This window comes from Pseudophryne corroboree, chromosome 4 (assembly GCF_028390025.1).
Source record: "Pseudophryne corroboree isolate aPseCor3 chromosome 4, aPseCor3.hap2, whole genome shotgun sequence".
NCBI lineage: Eukaryota > Metazoa > Chordata > Amphibia > Anura > Myobatrachidae > Pseudophryne > Pseudophryne corroboree.
Window position 1 is genome coordinate 1201422 of NC_086447.1, and position 20000 is coordinate 1221421.

A 20000-nucleotide genomic window follows, 5' to 3' on the forward strand; every position below is an offset into this window, starting at 1 on the left:
AATCAATCCTCCTCTATGTAACACCTTGCAATCACCCACTAAATCCTGTCCTTAATGCGTTACTATAATCAGTATTAAGACATCTAATGTGCATGAGCTATATAAGAAAATCATATACTTGGGACAAGGGGCATAAGTGGAATTTAGCAAAAACGTAAGCTATTTGTATAAATAGTATTCTTAAAATCACATTTCTTCCTTTTTTCGGTCAATGAGTACATTTCTGATATGGAAAGTCTTATCAAATATGGCCGCCGCGACCACATGACCGCACAGATAAGAATCTAGAGGGAATACCCTCCAAGAACATCGCCGCCGCTTTATGGACATTTTAAAGAACTCGAGCATCAGATGGGAGAATAGCCGCAGACGCAACAGAGGCCAAACATGGACATTCTATAACCAACAGCCGGCGCATGCGCAGTGAGGATCACCGGACACCGGAAGTGGGGCGGACGTGACGTCACCCACGACCCGGCAGGAAGTCCGCGATCACACTTTTGAACAGTGATTTACACCTTTTTAAAACACAGAAATGTCTCCTTATAAAAGCGGTTTTGTACAGCATAGTGATATCATGCTGTTAGGCCAATATCTCTCTGTTTTAATGTATATAAACGTCATGTAGTTTTCTATCTGCTGATTGACAGGAAGTGATGTAGTAACCACTTCCTCATTTAGTCAGGTATATATAGATGAGCTGTCCCAGTTGCCAGTCACCCCTTGATGAAGTCCAGGAAGGACGAAACGCGTTGGGTGTTATGATACATACCTTCTCAAAAGCTAAGAAATCTTATTTATACATTTTTATGTTGATCTTATTTCCAAATTTTTTACTGTTAGGAATTTTTTTCTCCCTTGTCTTTTACTAATTTATAATACTAATTTTGTACTAACTTGGATTTTTATATGATTTTTTGGTAGTTCTAGTGATTTCTTACTAATATTTGGCTCCTTGCATAGGGCCATATTTTTTATTCACTTTTGTATTGGTGCTAATTACATTTTATTAAATTTTTATTACTTTTATCCGAGTCTCCTTTAAATCGTAAGACACCATTGGTCGCTTAAAATCACCTTATTCTCCTTTTCTTTTACACACATATATATATATATATATATATATATATATAATTTCCAAACAGTCCACACTCTGGCCTTTTAAGTGTATGCTGGGGTGACTTCCATATAATGATAGATAATAACCCATCAATTTCCAATGTAAATCCACAACAGAGGAGCACTCACCAGTCTTCAAAGCAGTTTTTATTTTCAATAGATCCTAATACACCTAATACACAAAATACATGATACACCCCTGTCTATTATGATCTATTGAAAATAAAGAAAAACTGCTTTGAAGACTGGTGAGTGCTCCTCTGTTGTGGATAGATATATATATATATATATATATAGATATATATATATATATATAGATATATATATATATATATATATATATATATAATATAAGAATTTACTCACCGGTAATTCTATTTCTCGTAGTCCGTAGTGGATGCTGGGCACTCCGTAAGGACCATGGGGAATAGACGGGCTCCGCAGGAGACTGGGCACTCTAAGAAAGAATTAGGACTACTGGTGTGCACTGGCTCCTTCCTCTATGCCCCTCCTCCAGACCTCAGTTAGGATACTGTGCCCGGAAGAGCTGACACAATAAGGAAGGATTTTGAATCCCGGGTAAGACTCATACCAGCCACACCAATCACACCGTATAACTCGTGATATTATACCCAGTTAACAGTATGATAACAACTGAGCCTCTCAACAGATGGCTCAACAATAACCCTTTAGTTAGGCAATAACTATATACAAGTATTGCAGACAATCCGCACTTGGGATGGGCGCCCAGCATCCACTACGGACTACGAGAAATAGAATTACCGGTGAGTAAATTCTTATTTTCTCTGACGTCCTAGTGGATGCTGGGAACTCCGTAAGGACCATGGGGATTATACCAAAGCTCCCAAACGAGCGGGAGAGTGCGGATGACTCTGCAGCCCCGAATGAGCAAACTCTAGGTCCTCCTCAGCCAGGGTATCAAACTTGTAGAATTTAGCAAACGTGTTTGATCCCCACCAGGTAGCAGCTCGGCAAAGTTGTAAAGCCGAGACCCCTCGGGCAGCCGCCCAAGAAGAGCCCACCTTCCTCGTGGAATGGGCTTTTACAGATTTAGGATGCGGCAGTCCAGCCGCAGAATGTGCAAGTTGAATCGTGGAGCAGATCCAGCGAGCAATAGTCTGCTTAGAAGCAGGAGCACCCAGCTTGTTGGGTGCATGCAAGATAAACAGCGAGTCAGTCTTTCTGACTCTAGCCGTCCTGGAAACATAGATTTTCAGGGCCCTGACTACGTCCAGCAACTTGGAAGCCTCCAAGTCCCGAGTAGCCGCAGGCACCACAATAGGTTGGTTCAAATGAAACGCTGATACCACCTTAGGGAGGAATTGGGGACGCGTCCTCAATTCTGCTCTGTCCATATGGAAGATCAGATAGGGGCTTTTACAGGACAAAGCCGCCAATTCTGACACACGCCTAGCCGAAGCCAAGGCCAAAAGCATGACCACTTTCCACGTGAGATATTTTAATTCCACGGTCTGAAGTGGCTCAAACCAATGTGATTTTAGGAAATCCAACACCACGTTGAGATCCCAAGGTGCCACTGGGGGCACAAAAGGGGGCTGAATATGCAGCACTCCCTTAACAAACGTCTGAACTTCAGACAGTGAAGCCAGTTCTTTTTGAAAGAAAATAGACAGGGCCGAAATCTGGACTTTAATGGAACCCAATTTTAGGCCCATAGTCACTCCTGACTGTAGGAAGTGCAGAAAACGACCCTGCTGAAATTCTTCTGTGGGGACCTTCATAGCCTCACACCAAGCAACATATTTTCGCCATATGCGGTGATAATGCTTTGCTGTCACATCTTTCCTAGCTTTTATCAGCGTAGGAATGACTTCAACCGGAATGCCCTTTTCCATCAGGATCCGGCGTTCAACCGCCATGCCGTCAAACGCAGCCGCGGTAAGTCTTGGAACAGACAGGGCCCCTGCTGTAGCAGGTCCTGTCTGAGAGGCAGAGGCCAAGGGTCCTCTGAGATCATTTCTTGCAGTTCCGGGTACCTTGGCCAATCCGGAACAATGAGTATAGTTCTTACTCCTCTCTTTCTTATTATCCTCAGCACCTTTGGTATGAGAGGAAGAGGAGGGAACACATAAACCGACTGGTACACCCACGGTGTCACTAGAGCGTCCACAGCTATCGCCTGAGGGTCCCTTGACCTGGCGCAATATCTTTTTAGCTTTTTGTTTAGGCGGGACGCCATCATGTCCACCTGTGGCCTTTCCCAACGGTTTACAATCAGTTGGAAGACTTCTGGATGAAGTCCACATTCTCCCGGGTGGAGGTCGTGCCTGCTGAGTAAGTCTGCTTCCCAGTTGTCCACTCCCGGAATGAACACTGCTGACAGTGCTATCACGTGATTTTCCGCCCATTGGAGAATCCTTGTGGCTTCTGCCATCGCCATCCTGCTTCTTGTGCCGCCCTGTCGGTTTACATGGGCGACCGCCGTGACGTTGTCTGACTGAATCAGCACCGGCTGATTTTGAAGCAGGGGTCTTGCCTGACTTAGGGCATTGTAAATGGCCCTTAGTGCCAGAATATTTATGTGTAGGGAAGCCTCCTGACTCGACCATTGTCCTTGGAAGTTTCTTCCCTGAGTGACTGCCCCCCAACCTCGGAGGCTTGCATCCGTGGTCACCAGAACCCAGTCCTGTATGCCGAATCTGCGGCCCTCTAGAAGATGAGCACTCTGCAGCCACCACAGCAGAGACACCCTGGCCCTCGGGGACAGGGTGATCAGCCGATGCATCTGAAGATGCGATCCGGACCACTTGTCTAACAGATCCCACTGAAAGATCCTTGCATGGAACCTGCCGAATGGAATAACTTCGTAAGAAGCTACCATCTTTCCCAGGACTCGCGTGCAGTGATGCACCGACACCTGTTTTGGTTTTAGGAGGTCTCTGACCAGAGATGACAACTCCTTGGCCTTCTCCTCCGGGAGAAACACCTTCTTCTGTTCTGTGTCCAGAATCATACCCAGGAACAGCAGACGCGTCGTAGGAACCAGCTGCGACTTTGGGATATTCAGAATCCAGCCGTGCTGTTGTAGCACTTCCTGAGATAGTGCTACTCCGACCAACAACTGCTCCCTGGACCTCGCCTTTATAAGGAGATCGTCCAAGTATGGGATAATTATAACTCCCTTCTTTCGAAGGAGTATCATCATTTCGGCCATTACCTTGGTAAATACCCTCGGTGCCGTGGACAGACCAAACGGCAACGTCTGGAATTGGTAATGGCAGTCTTGTACCACAAAACGGAGGTACACCTGGTGAGGTGGGTAAATGGGGACATGCAGGTACGCATCCTTGATGTCCAGTGATACCATGTAATCCCCTTCTTCTAGGCTTGAAATAACCGCCCTGAGCGATTCCATTTTGAACTTGAACCTTCGTATATAAGTGTTCAAGGATTTTAAATTTAGAATGGGTCAGACGGCGTGGCCACGGCGGTGAACGGGTAGGAAGCAGGCTGGTGGAGCTCCCCGGACGAATTAATCCTGCATATATCCTGGAGCCCCCTCTGAGGCTCAAACCCGGCCTAATATAGGGCACTGTCTGTGGGGAGGCGGTGGGCGGCGTTTGTGGACCTGCTCCGGAGCTCCTGGCCAGCGCCAGCGGCTGCCCGTCTCTTGGGCCTAGGCCGCCGACGGATCCCCAGGCTCAATTTACAACACACTGCCGAGGGCGCGCGCACGGACCCGCGGCGATCGCGAGGATTTGGATCCCTCTGTGCCTGGGGAGAGCGGCACCCCTCACCTGTGTCCCCTGGTGGAGTTTGCCGGCCGCTTCTGTCCCTCTGGAGCCTGGAATCGTGCTGAGAGGGGAGAGACTGCACACTCCGGCGGCCATCTTGGCTGCAGCTTTTTATGCATACATCCTGTGTGACTCTGCACTCGTGGGGACTGCAGGGCTGGGGGATCTACTCTGGACACAGATTGTCCTGTCTCTGTGGGCCACTATACAGCATATATTATACATTAGCACACTGCCCCAGGCTCCTCTGCCCCCCCCCCCCCCCCCACACACCCTCCTCCACAGTGTTCTCCTGTTGGATGCCCTGGAGCACTGCTGCCATTATATCTTCTCCCCTCTGCTGTGCTTTCTGACACTGAATACAGGGACCTCGAGTGCTGCTTTAGCCTTGTCATCATGGTGAAGGGTGGCCAGAGTGCGGCGGCGGCTAAACTGGAGAAGTATGCCCGACAGCCGGCTGCTCAGTCGGCGCCCCCGGCTGGGTCAGACCAGGGCGCGGATGTACAGCCACCTCCTCGTTCCATTCAGCAGGTCCTGGAGGCCATAGCGGCCAGCGAACAGCGTCTGTCGGACAAAATGGAGAAGGTGCAGTGTGACCTGTCCTTATTACGCCAGGATGTCCAGCGGTTCCGGGAGAGAGTGGGAGAAACGGAGACGCGGGTCTCTAATTTGGAAGACCTCAGCGGCCCCCTTCAACGGTCTGTCTCTGCGGTTACACAGCAAGTTTCTACACTGCAAACTAAACTCCTGGATATGGAGGGACGACTTCGCAGAAACAACGTCAGATTCGTGGGCTTGCCTGAGAGGGAGGAAGGGGCACATCCTGAGGAATTCCTGGAATCCTGGTTGACAGAAGCGTATGGCGCCGAATCCTTTACATCCCAGTTTGCAGTGGAGCGAGCGCATCGGGTGCCGTTCCGGCCTTTGCCCCCAGGCGCCCCCCCCGCGGACATTTATAGCAAAGTTTCTACATTATAAAGACCGAGACTCTGTTCTGCGCCTGGGTCGCGCGAAGGGCCCTCTGATCCGAAATGGCGTCCGGGTGTCAGCATTTCCAGATTTCGCTGCAGATGTCCAAAAAGACCGGGCCCAGTTTATGCCTGTCAAGCGGCGACTTCGTGATCCCCTATTCGATGTTGTTCCCCTCTCGGCTGCAAGTGGTGGCGGACGGGGAGACTAAGTTCTTCAACACTCCGAGGGAGGCGGCGGCCTGGCTGGACGGCTATGCTCCGGGCGCCCGCCAGCTGGCTCTTTTCTTCATGGGCCATCAATATGCAAGTATACGTCCGGGGAGTTTCCCCTGGTCATGGTTGTTCTGGACATTGTTGAGCAGTGACTTTACATACAGTATTAAGGGTTTTTTTCTTTCCCTTTGGGTCTGTTTGCTGCGTATAGCACTGCCGTAGGTTTTTTGGCTACCAGGGTTGGTGGTTTGTTAGGGATATGTGTATGCCACAGTTAGGGGAGGTATACGGGGAGGGGGGATGTTGTGGGGATGCTGTTTATTTTTCTGATCTGTTTTTATTTCTGTTTTGTATTGTTTTTTGTTTTTCATATGATTGCTCATTTCTATGCGAGGTGAGGTCGAGCTATTTTAAGGGGTTCCGGGGTAACACTCTGCAGGGGTGGGTGGGTGCCCAGACGATGCTGCTGTTTAGGCTTTCACAGGGCGCTGCGTCTCAGACCATGCACGGTACGACATGTCTGCTTTAAAGATTTTGGCGTGGAACGTCCGGGGCATCAATAATAAAGTAAAGCGGTCCCTGGTATTTAAAATGATTAAGAAATATGGCCCGGACGTTGTCTGCTTAAGCGAAACTCATCTGGAGGGAAATAGGCTGTTGTCGCTCCGTAGGCCTTGGGTGGGATGGGCGTATCATTCCTCTCATTCCTCTCTTCCAGGGCAGTATCGGTAATGATACGGAGAACCGTACAGTTTGAATTGATCACAGTAAGCACTGATCCATACGGCAGGTTTGTGTTTCTGGAATGTAAGCTGAACTCCCGTGCCCTTTTTATTTTGTCTGTTTACATCCCCCCCCCCCCCCCCCGTTTTCATATGATGTTCTGCAGAAAGCCGCATCGTTTATTGCTTCATCCCCCCATACTCCTGTTATATGTCTGGGGGATTTTAATAATGTGCTGGATGTCTCCCTGGATAGGTGGAGGTCCTCTCAAGGTCCGGGAGCGGGAGGTGGGCAGCCAACTTCTCACTCTAATACCCCTTTTACACCTACGAGCACGGGTCGCAGCCGGGAGCCTGACACGGGAGCTGCCCCCTGCTGCGACCCGTGCTCGGTCCCTTTCCCATTAGCAGTCACAACCCGGCATATGCCGGGTTGGTGACGCTTCTAGCTACACGGCAGGGGCGGCGCAGGGAGATCACATGATCTCCCAGCGCCGCCCATCCATACAGTGTAAACGGGAGCCGTGTCGCATCGACACGGCTCCCGTTTACACTACACCCTACCCGGATCATTCCCGTGTCCTACCCAGGTAAATAGCCGGGTAGGATTCACGGGTCACTTGATCCGGGTTTACCCTTTTCCACTTGCCAAAAACACGGGTAAATGCGCGCCCCCGTGCATTTACCCGTGTTTTTTGAGCTAGTGGAAAAGGGGTATAAGTTTGCGGATGTTATAGATAGTATGCAGTGGGTAGATGTTTGGAGAGTTCGGCACCCTACACTTAGGCAGTACTCATGCTTCTCTGGTACGCATGGCACATTCTCCAGAATCGACCTGGCCCTGGTCTCGCCCGGGCTTTTACCTAATGTAACGGATGTTCATTATGAGGCGCGCGGGGTGTCCGACCACTCGCCCATGTTGTTGTCTCTTGACGTGGAGTGCCGGAGGGGACAGTCTTATTGGAGGTTGCATCCATCCAGGCTGATTCAGTTGGGAGAATGCCCGGATTTAAAGTCCAGGTGGGAGGGCTTTTTTGCGGATAATGTGGGCTCGGCTCCGGTGCATATTGTTTGGGACACATTCAAAGCATACCTGCGTGGCACACTGATTGGTAAAATTGCTACCCGCAAGTTGGAATACAGAGCGACGGAGCGACAGCTTGAGTGTGACTATAGAGATCTAGAGACCAGATACTTGGCGGAGGGCACCTCCGCTCTGAAGGTGCGGTGGATGTCAGCTAAGGAGGCTTGGCTGGCTCACCTCTCCGACAAGAATGCACGCTCCCTCCTGTTTAAGGCAACTAATATTTATATGCAGGCAGACAGGCCGGGTAGTTTATTGGCTCATCTGGTGCATTATGATCGTCCTGGGAATACGATAGTGCAGATGTCTGGTCCTGACTGTTCCATGGTGAGCAATACCCCTGACATAGTACAGCTGTTCCTTTCGTACTTTAGGGAGATTTATGATTCTCAGATGACGTGCTCCGAGGGGGACTTAGATTTGTATTTATTTAATATACCCCTTCCGAAGCTTTCCCATGAGGCTAGGGCTTCCTTAGATGCGCCCTTGACTTTAGAGGAAGTGACTGCGGCGATAGGAATGTGTCCCGGTGGTAAGTCTCCGGGAAGTGATGGTATTCCCACTGAGCTGTACAAACAGTATGTACAGTTCTTTGGCCCAAAACTACTTGAGATGTATTCGGATATATTTGCCTCCAATCGCCTTCCTCCCTCAATGTCCGAGGCAGTTATTATTGTATTGCCAAAGCCTGGCAAGGACCCCAAACTGATGGAGTCATATAGACCAATCTCCCTTATCCCTACCGATGCCAAGATCCTGGCTAAAATCCTCGCGGTACGGCTTAACCTGGTTATTCAAACAGTAATACATCGGGATCAAACTGGCTTTATGCCCGGGAAATCCACGTCCATCAATTTGCGTAGGCTCTATACTGTATTACAGGCTCCACACGATTTCCCCTCAAACGCGGTTGTAGTATCGCTGGACGCGGCTAAGGCCTTCGACAGCGTTGAATGGCCCTACTTGTGGGGAGTCATGAAATATATGGGCTTTGGTCCTAATTTCATACAATGGATCAAACTACTCTATCAGAATCCACGTGCCAGGATCTTGGTCAACGGTTATATATCCTCCTCTTTCACCTTGACTAGGGGCACCAGACAGGGATGCCCCCTTTCCCCCGCCTTATTTGCCATAGCCATCGAACCCCTGGCTTGTCTGGTTAGGTCGCACTCGGACATTGGGGGAGTTGTTACGGGCCCCTGCACTGATAAAATAGCCCTTTATGCGGACGACCTGTTGCTGTTCTTACACGACTATGCCGTGGATATGCCTGTAGTGCTGCAGGTCATAGAGACCTTCGGCGGCTTCTCAGGTCTCCGTATAAATTGGTCCAAATCATCTATACTGCCCATCATGGGCTCTCCTCCCCAGGTCCCGAAAATATCCCTGCCACTGTGTTGGACGAGCCAGTTTAAATACCCGGGGATCCAGGTTACTAACGACCCCTCGGACTTTGTGCCCTTGAACCTTGACCCTCTTGTACACATGATTGTACGTAAGTCAAGGGCCTGGTGTAAACTTCCGCTGACAATAACGGGTAGGGTTAGCCTTATTAAAATGATAGTTTTGCCTAAGCTACTGTATGTTCTTTCACAATCCCCTGTGTATGTCTTCCCGGCCTTCTTCAAGAAGTTAAACAGTATATTGACATCACTAGTATGGGCCAATAAAAGGCCTAGAATTAAGTTGACTACCCTTACTAGACAAACAGCAGACGGGGGACTGGCCTTGCCTCACTTTCAACTGTACTATTTTGCGGCCCAGCTAGCTCACATTGGCATTTGGTTGCGGGGGGAGAGGAGGCCGAGTTATGTTGGGCATTTCTCAGGTGCTATTACCCGGACCTTTCCCCGGCGCAGTTATTGGTGGGAGGGAGCGCTTCCCGGTTGTCTCCTCCTATTGTGTTTCAGGCCATGAAGATTTGGCTGGCCTTGACGGGCATGTTTGGATATGTTGGTATGGACCCGGATACTCCTCTCTGGCACTCTGCGTCGCTTCGCGAGTTGGGGTCTTTGGAGGGCGTGGGGGTATGGGCCCCGTACTCGGTGACTTCCATGCACCAGCTGTATAGCGACGGTGCTCTAAAATCCTTTCAGCACCTGAAAGAGGAGTTTGGTCTCCCGAACTCCTACAGGTATTTGCAACTCCGACACGCCCTACAAGCACAGTTTGGGGATTCTTCCCCGGCGCTCCTCCCCTTCCCCATTAAGACCTTTTTAAGTGCATTGGGCAGGGTCAAGGTGATATCATTCACCTACTCGTACCTTCTTGCAACAATTCATGCAGACCCGCTCTCAAATCTTCGGGAACGTTGGGAGCACGACTTAGGCCCTATAGATGCGGAGGAGTAGGGGGTTGCGCTGGGGAACTCGGGTCAGGTCACCAAGTCACTGCGGTTCCAACAAATTCAACTCTTTATACTGCACAGATCGTATATGACGCCGAGCAGATTGGCCAGGTTCGGGGCTGGTGGTGCTGCCACTTGTCCTAAATGCGGGACTGCTGGCGGATCATTCTGGCATCTAGTGTGGGAGTGTCCGTCCTTGCAGGTGTTTTGGGCTGGGGTCGGGTCGATTCTGGAACATACAGGGATACCAAGAGGCATGTTGACTCCGGGATTCTGCATTTTGGGGATGGGGGAGTCTGATTCTGGGCCCCGGTGGGAGGGATTGTATGCTCGTAGCATTTGCGCCCTTGCTAAGGTATGCATAGCGCGGACATGGATGGCCTCACATTCTCCTACGATGTCTGCATTTAAAGCCTTGGTGAACGACACCGTATTGAAAGATCGGTATGTTTATATGAAAAATAATGCTCTCTCCAAATACGGGAAAATTTGGTCCTTTTGGATCAATTCTAGATATTCCACCCCTGCCCTTAAGCTTTGAGACGTATTGCGTCTTATCAGTGCCCTGATTCTCTGGGATTTGAATAGCCGACCTGGCGCCCCCCCCCCCCCCCCCCGTATAGGTATTTATATTATGTGGATTTTGTACCTCGCCTCGCATGATCACGATCGATTTGTTTAATTTACTTATGCTTTCGTTTTGTTGTTATCATTTATATATTTTATTTATTTTGATAATTATGGTTGTTTTAGGTATCTTTGTTTGGAGTACCAGGCCGTATATGGCCTTATAGTTGGGGGGTTAGTTGAGCTAGTTTGGGGAGAAATGAGAAAATCTATCATGAATGTGTTGGCATTTCTTTTCAGACTTCGAAAATCGCTTTGTGGGTTGTTATTAGATGGCCTTATATCCGCCGGTCATGCTCAAATATGGATGTATATCGTGTGGCGGGGCTATGCAAATTATAAAAGTTCTGTAATGTCACCGGATTTCCCGGCATACACTGAAAAGTCTGTATTCTTCCATTCTGTTGAATAAAAATACTCTATTCAAAAAAAAATTTAGAATGGGTCTCACCGAACAGTCTGGTTTCGGTACCACAAACATTGTGGAATAGTAACCCCGTCCCTGTTGAAGGAGGGGAACTTTTATTATCACCTGCTGGAGGAACAGCTTGTGAATTGCCGCCAGCACTACCTCCCTGTCCGAGGGAGTAGCTGGCAAGGCAAATTTGAGGTAACGGCGAGGGGGAGACGTCTCGAATTCCAGCTTGTATCCCTGAGATACCACTTGTAGAACCCAGGGATCCACCTGTGAGCGAACCCACCGGTCGCTGAAGTTCCGGAGACGGGCCCCCACTGCACCTGGCTCCACCAGTGGAGCCCCAGCGTCATGCGGTGGATTTAGTCGAAGCAGGGGAGGATTTCTGTTCTTGGGAACTGGCTGTATGGTGCAGCTTTTTCCCTCTACCCCTGCCTCTGGGCAGAAAGGACGCGCCTTTAACCCGCTTGCCTTTCTGGGGCCGAAAGGACTGTACCTGATAATACGGTGCTTTCTTTGGCTGTGAGGGAACCTGGGGTAAAAATGTCGACTTCCCAGCTGTCGCTGTGGAAACGAGGTCCGAGAGACCATCCCCAAACAATTCCTCACCCTTGTAAGGCAAAACCTCCATGTGCCTTTTAGACTCCGCATCACCTGTCCACTGCCGAGTCCATAATACTCTCCTGGCAGAAATGGACATTGCATTTATTCTAGATGCCAGCCGGCAAATATCCCTCTGTGCATCTCTCATGTATAAGACTACGTCTTTAATATGCTCTATGGTTAGCAATATAGTGTCCCTGTCAAGGAAATCAATATTATCAGACAGGGAATCAGACCACGCAGCTGCAGCACTGCACATCCATGCTGAAGCAATAGCAGGTCTCAGTATAGTACCTGAGTGTGAATATACAGACTTCAGGATAGCCTCCTGCTTTCTATCCGCAGGCTCCTTTAAGGCGGCCGTATCCTGAGACGGTAGTGCCACCTTTTTTGACAAGCGTGTGAGCGCTTTATCCACCCTCTGGGATGTCTCCCAACGTACCCTGTCCTCTGGCGGGAAAGGGTACGCCATTAGTAACTTTTTAGAAATCACTCGTTTTTTATCAGGGGAAGCCCACGCTTCTTCACACACTTCATTTAATTCATCTGAAGGGAGAAAAACCACTGGTTGCTTTTTCTCCCCAAACATAATACCCTTTTTAGTGGTACTTGGGTGAATGTCAGAAATGTGCAACACATTTTTCATTGCCGTAATCATGTAACGGATAGCCCTAGTGGAATGTACATTAGTCTCGTCGTCGTCGACACTGGAGTCAGACTCCGTGTCGACATCTGTGTCTGCCATCTGAGGTAGCGGGCGTTTTTGAGCCCCTGATGGCCTTTGAGACGCCTGGGCAGGCACGGGCTGAGAAGCCGGCTGTCCCACGGCTGTTACGTCATCCAGCCTTTTATGTAAGGAGTTGACACTGTCGGTTAATACCTTCCACATATCCATCCACTCTGGTGTCGACCCCGCAGGGGGTGACATCACATTTATCGGCACCTGCTCCGCCTCCACATAAGCCTCCTCATCAAACATGTCGACACAGCCGTACCGACACACCGCACACACACAGGGAATGCTCTGACTGAGGACAGGACCCCACAAAGTCCTTTGGGGAGACAGAGAGAGAGTATGCCAGCACACACCACAGCGCTATATAAACAGGGATTTACACTACACAAAGTGATTTTCCCTATAGCAGGTATAATACACAGTATTGCGCCTAAATTTAGTGCCCCCCCCCCCCCCTCTCTTTTTTACCCTATTGAGCCTGGAAACTGCAGGGGAGAGCCTGGGGAGCGTCCTTCCAGCGGAGCTGTGAAGAGAAAATGGCGCCAGTGTGCTGAGGGAGATAGCCCCGCCCCTTTTTCGGCGGGCTTCTCCCGCTCTTTATATATCAATATTATGGCAGGGGATTTTTACACATATATAGTTTATGAGACTATATTATGTGTTTTTTGCCATTTTAAGGTAATCTAATTGCAGCCCAGGGCGCCCCCCCCCCCCCCCCCCAGCGCCCTGCACCCATCACTGACCGGAGTATGTGGAGTGCATGGGGAGCAATGGCGCACAGCTGCAGTGCTGTGCGCTACCTTAATGAAGACCGGAGTCTTCAGCCGACGATTTTCTCCTCTGAATCTTCCATCTTCTGGCTCTGCAAGGGGGACGGCGGCGCGGGACCGGACGGCCGAGGCTGGGCCTGTGTTCGATCCCTCTGGAGCTAATGGTGTCCAGTAGCCTAGAAGCCCAAGCTAGCTGCAAGCAGGTAGGTTCGCGTCTCTCCCCTAAGTCCCTCGTAGCAGTGAGTCTGTTGCCAGCAGATCTCACTGAAAATAAAAAAAACCTAATAAATACTTTCTTTACTAAGAGCTCAGGAGAGCCCCTAGTGTGCAACCAGCTCGAGGGAGGAGCCAGTGCACACCAGTAGTCCTTATTCTTTCTTAGAGTGCCCAGTCTCCTGCGGAGCCCGTCTATTCCCCATGGTCCTTACGGAGTTTCCAGCATCCACTAGGACGTCAGAGAAATATATATATATATATATATATATATATCCACACATGCAATGCGGCTTGTGTCCGGCACTCTGCTGTAAATGAATCACTGCCACGGTGCCCTGGTTTTCAAAAGCATAGAATTCCAAAGATAGCCGGCACTCGTGGACTGAAATATAGACAGAACTCAAATACTTGTTGTCAACGTTTCGGGGTTTTATTCCCTTTGTCAAGACCTCGAAACGTGCCGGCTATCTTTGGAATTCTATATATATATGCTCAAGTGCCCCTGTGGGTTGGCCTATATAGGCAAAACACAGAGGCAATTTCGCGAACGGATGGCACTTCATCGCAGTGCCATCAAACAGGCACTGGAGAAGGGCTCCAGTGAACAACCAGTTGCCCGCCACTGTTTGCAGGCGAGACATACGGTGGCTAGCATGCGGGCAATTATAATAGATCATGTCCCTTCCTCACACCGCGGTGGGGATCGGAACAAGATCCTTTTACAACGAGAGAGCAGGTGGATATATGTTCTCAACACCTTATCACCACGAGGCCTTAATGAGACGTTAGGTCTCCAATGCTTCCTATACATACAGTCCTGTCATTTATTAGGCATTTCCTTTATTACATTGAGCATAGGTACATTTGTTGGCCATAATTTACATGCCTATTGGCCGTATCTCTATAAGTATACTAGATAAATGATCCATTAATTATATACTGTGGATTGATATTCCCCTCAGTGTTCCATCTATGTATATTTTATACTATAGGTCATTGTTATGTTCAATTTTGTTCTATATTATTTTATGTGTGTGTTTTTGTTTTATCCCTTTTTTATTATTTCATTTATATATTTGTTTATAGGCACTATGAGTATTGTTAACTGTGGACGATTGTCCGAGTAGATCAGCTGGGCAATTTTCAATTTATTTTTTTTTTTTTCATTTACGTTATAGTGTTTTGCACTGTATATCTTATCATGTTTTTCTTTGTTTAGGGGTTGCCCAGCAACGGCGTGTAATGGTGACGTAATCCCTGCCCAGTACGTCCGCCGGCAGACAGAGCCCTGTGAGTGGCTAGGACTAGCAGAGGGAAGCGTCTTCAATGACGTCTTGAGCTTAGGGTTGCCTGGCAACGGGACCTTCGTTCCCGCGATAGACTCCCCGCTCGACGCAGCAGGCTGACGTCACCACTCCGCGACCTGAATGCCGCACAGTTGGTCATGCTGTAACCGCCGGCACCTGGACAGGTGAGTATGATTCCATTAATGAGTGCTTGTTTGGGAGGGTACATATATGGTTTCTTGCATGTTATTATTTGTGTATGATCTGTCCCTGAAGACGGGGGTTAGTCCCCGAAACGGCGTAGGACGCTAATAAAGACACTTTCTATTTATCATTCCGTCTGCTGAGTGCCGCTGACTTCTTCACCTATCTACTTGGATCTTGCCACAGATCACAGAGGGCACCGCAGCAAGTATTACGCCATATACCCACTTGAGTGCCGAACCTAACCGCTATCTATATATATATATACACACACATATATATATATATATATACACACATACACATATATATATATATATATATATATATATATATATATATTATATATATATATATATATAATAAGATTTTACTCACCGGTAAATCTATTTCTCGTAGTCCGTAGTGGATGCTGGGGACTCCGTAAGGACCATGGGGAATAGACGGCTCCGCAGGAGACTGGGCACATCTAAGAAAGATTTAGGACTATCTGGTGTGCACTGGCTCCTCCCCCTATGACCCTCCTCCAAGCCTCAGTTAGGAACTGTGCCCGGAAGAGCTGACACAATAAGGAAGGATTTTTGAATCCCGGGTAAGACTCATACCAGCCACACCAATCACACCATATAACACGTGATAGGAACCCCGGTTAACAGTATGATAACAAAATGGAGCCTCTGAAGAGATGGCTCACAACAAAACCCGATTTTTGTAACAATAACTATGTACAGGTATTGCAGACAATCCGCACTTGGGATGGGCGCCCTGCATCCACTACGGACTACGAGAAATAGATTTACCGGTGAGTAAAATCTTATTTTCTCTGACGTCCTAGTGGATGCTGGGGACTCCGTAAGGACCATGGGGATTATACCAAAGCTCCCAAACGGGCGGGAGAGTGCGGATGACTCTGCAGCACCGAATGAGAGAATTCCAGGTCCTCCTCAGCCAGGGTATCAAATTTGTAGAATTTAGCAAACGTATTTGCCCCCGACCAAGTAGCTGCTCGGCAAAGTTGTAAAGCCGAGACCCCTCGGGCAGCCGCCCAAGATGAGCCCACCTTCCGTGTGGAATGGGCTTTTACAGATTTAGGCTGCGGTAAGCCTACCGCAGAATGCGCCAGCTGAATAGTGCTACAAATCCAGCGCGCAATAGACTGCTTAGAAGCAGGAGCACCCAGCTTGGTGGGTGCATACAGGATAAACAGCGAGTCAGTCTTTCTGACTCCAGCCGTCCTGGAAATATAAATTTTTAGGGCCCTGACTACGTCCAGCAACTTGGAATCCTCCAAGTCCCTAGTAGCCGCAGGCACCACAATAGGTTGGTTCAAGTGAAAAGCTGAGACCACCTTTGGGAGAAACTGAGGACGAGTCCTCAATTCTGCCCTATCCATATGGAAAATCAGATAAGGGCTTTTACAAGACAAAGCCGCCAATTCTGAAACCCGCCTGGCCGACGCCAAGGGCAACAGCATGACCACTTTCCACGTGAGATATTTTAAATCCACAGTCTTAAGTGGTTCGAACCAATGTGATTTCAGGAATGCCAAAACCACATTGAGATCCCAAGGTGCCACTGGGGGCACAAAAGGAGGCTGAATATGCAGTACTCCTTTGACAAAAAAGTCTGAACTTCGGGCAGTGAAGCCAGTTCTTTTTGGAAGAAAATCGACAGAGCCGAAATCTGGACCTTTATGGACCCCAATTTGAGGCCCAACGTCACCCCTGCTTGCAGGAAGTGCAGGAATCGACCCAGTTGAAATTCCTCCGTCGGGCCTTCATGGCCTCACACCAAGCAACATATTTTCGCCAAATGCGGTGATAATGTCTTGCGGTGACATCCTTCCTGGCTTTGATCAGGGTAGGGATGACTTCCTCCGGAATACCCTTTTCCTTCAGGATCCGGTGTTCAACCGCCATGCCGTCAAACGCAGCCGCGGTAAGTCTTGGAACAGACAGGGTCCCTGCTGCAGCAGGTCTTGTCTGAGCGGCAGAGGCCAAGGGTCCTCTGTAAGCATCTCTTGAAGTTCCGGGTACCAAGCTCTTCTTGGCCAATCCGGAACCACGAGTATGGTTTTCGCTCCTCGCCTTCTTATTATTCTCAGTACCTTGGGTATGAGAGGTAGAGGAGGAAACACATAAACCGACTGGTACACCCATGGTGTCACTAGAGCGTCCACCGCTATCGCCTGAGGGTCTCTTGACCGGGCGCAATATCTTTTCAACTTCTTGTTGAGGCGGGACGCCATCATGTCTACCTGTGGTTTTTCCCACCGGTTGACCAGCATTTGGAAGACTTCTGGATGAAGTCCCCATTCTCCCGGGTGGAGGTCGTGCCTGCTGAGGAAGTCTGCTTCCCAGTTGTCCACTCCCGGAATGAACACTGCCGTCATTGCTAACACATGATTCTCTGCCCATCTGAGAATCCTTGTGGCTTCTGCCATCTCCATCCTGCTTCTCGTGCCGCCCTGTCTGTTTACATGGGCGACCGCCGTGATGTTGTCTGACTGGATCAGTACCGGCTGGTTTTGAAGCAGGGGTCTTGCCTGGCTTAGGGCATTGTAAATGGCCCTTAGCTCCAGGATATTTATGTGAAGAGAAATCTCCTGATTTGACCACAGTCCTTGGAAATTTCTTCCCTTTGTGACTGCCCCCCAGCCCCGAAGGCTGGCATCCGTGGTCACCAGGACCCAGTCCTGTATTCCGAATCTGCGGCCCTCTAGTAGATGAGCCCTCTGCAGCCACCACAGCAGCGACACCCTGGTTCTGGCCGATAGGGTTATCCGCTGTTGCATCTGGAGATGGGACCCGGACCATTTGTCCAACAGGTCCCACTGGAACGTCCTTGCGTGGAACCTTCCGAATGGAATTGCTTCGTACGAAGCTACCATTTTTCCCAGGACTCGTGTGCATTGATGTACCGACACTTTTCCTGGTTTTAGAATGTCTCTGACCAGAGATGACAATTCCTCGGCTTTTTCCAGTGGAAGAAACACTCTTTTCTGGTCTGTGTCCAGAATCATTCCCAGGAACAGAAGACGTGTCGTCGGGACCAGCTGTGACTTTGGAATGTTTAGAATCCAGCCGTGCTGTTGTAGCACTTCCTGAGAAAGTGCCATCCCCACTATCAACTGTTCATTGGACCTCGCCTTTATCAGGAGATCGTCCAAGTACGGGATAATTAAAACTCCCTTCTTGCGAAGGAGTATCATCATTTCGGCCATTACCTTGGTAAAGACCCTCGGTGCCGTGGATAACACGAACGGCAGCGTCTGGAACTGATAGTGACAGACCACATATCTGAGGTACTCCTGGTGCGGAGGGTAAATGGGGACATGCAGGTAAGCATCCTTGATGTCCAGAGAGACCATGTAATCCCCTTCGTCCAGGTTCGCAATAACCGCCCTGAGCGATTCCATCTTGAACTTGAACCTTTTGATATAAGTGTTCAAGGTTTTTAAATTTAAGATGGGTCTCACCGAACCGTCCGGTTTCGGTACCACAAACATTGTGGAGTAGTAACCCTTTCCTTGCTGAAGGAGGGGTACCTTGACGATCACTTTCTGTGAGTACAGTTTTTGAATAGCCACCAACACTGCCTCCCTGGCAGAGGGAGTTGCCGGCAAGGCAGATTTTAGGAAACGGCGGGGGGGGAGACGTCTCGAATTCCAGCCTGTACCCCTGAGATACTACTTGAAGGACCCAGGGATCCACTTGTGAGAGAGCCCACTGTGTGCTGAAAAACCTGAGACGTGCCCCCACCGTTCCCGATTCCGCCTGAGCAGCCCCAGCGTCATGCTGTGGACTTACCGGACGCAGGGGAGGACTTCTGCTCCTGGGAACTAGCTGTGTGCTGCAGCTTTTTCCCCCTTCCTCTGCCCCTCGGCAGAAAGGATGAGCCTCTAGCCCGCTTATTTTTCTGGGGCCGAAAGGACTGTACCTGATAATACGGTGCTTTCTTTTGCTGTGGGGTAGCCTGTGGCAAAAAAGTCGATTTCCCAGCAGTAGCTGTGGAAACGAGGTCTGAAAGACCTTCCCCAAAAAGTTCCGCCCCTTTATAGGGTAAAACTTCCATGTGCCGCTTGGAGTCGGCATCACCTGACCATTGCCTAGTCCATAACCCCCGTCTGGCGGCAATGGACATAGCACTTATTTTTGATGCCAGCCGGCAAATATCCCTCTGTGCATCACGCATGTATAAGACCGCGTCTTTTATATGGTCAATCGTTAGCAAAATATTGTCCCTATCCATGGTATCAATGTTTTCAGACAGGGAGTCTGACCACGCAGCAGCAGCACTGCACATCCAAGCTGATGCAATAGCGGGTCTCAATATAATGCCAGTGTGTGTGTATATAGGTTTTAGGGTACTTTCCAGCTTTCTATCAGCAGGTTCTTTTAGGGCGGCCGTATCCGGAGACGGTAGTGCCACCTTCTTTGATAAGCGTGTCAATGCTTTATCTACCCTAGGGAGTGTTTCCCAGTGTGACCTATCCTCTGGCGGGAAAGGGTACGCAGCCATTAACCGTTTAGAAATGATCAATTTCTTATCTGGGGAAGTCCACGCTTCCTCACACACCTCATTTAATTCGTCAGATGCAGGAAAAACTACTGGTAGTTTTTTCTCACCAAACATAATACCCTTTTTTGTGGTACCTGGGGTATCATCAGAAATGTGTAAAACATTTTTCATAGCCTCAATCATATAACGGGTGGATCTATTGGAGGGTACACTCGTCTCATCATCGTCGACACTGGAGTCGGTATCCGTGTCGACATCTGTATCTGTCATCTGAGGTAGCGGGCGTTTTATAGCCCCTGATGACATTTGAGACGCTTGGACAGGCACAAGCTGAGTAGCCGGCTGTCCTATGTCGTCAAACCTTTTATGTAAGGAGCTGACACTGTC

The 20000-nt window shown here is 49.2% G+C and overlaps 1 protein-coding gene across 2 annotated transcripts in view; it reads right to left on the bottom strand.

The window, feature by feature from the left end:
* Positions 1-20000, bottom strand: part of ZNF513 (zinc finger protein 513) — a 72491-nt gene that overhangs the window by 23461 nt on the left and 29030 nt on the right. The gene's annotated exons all lie outside the window — the stretch shown is intronic.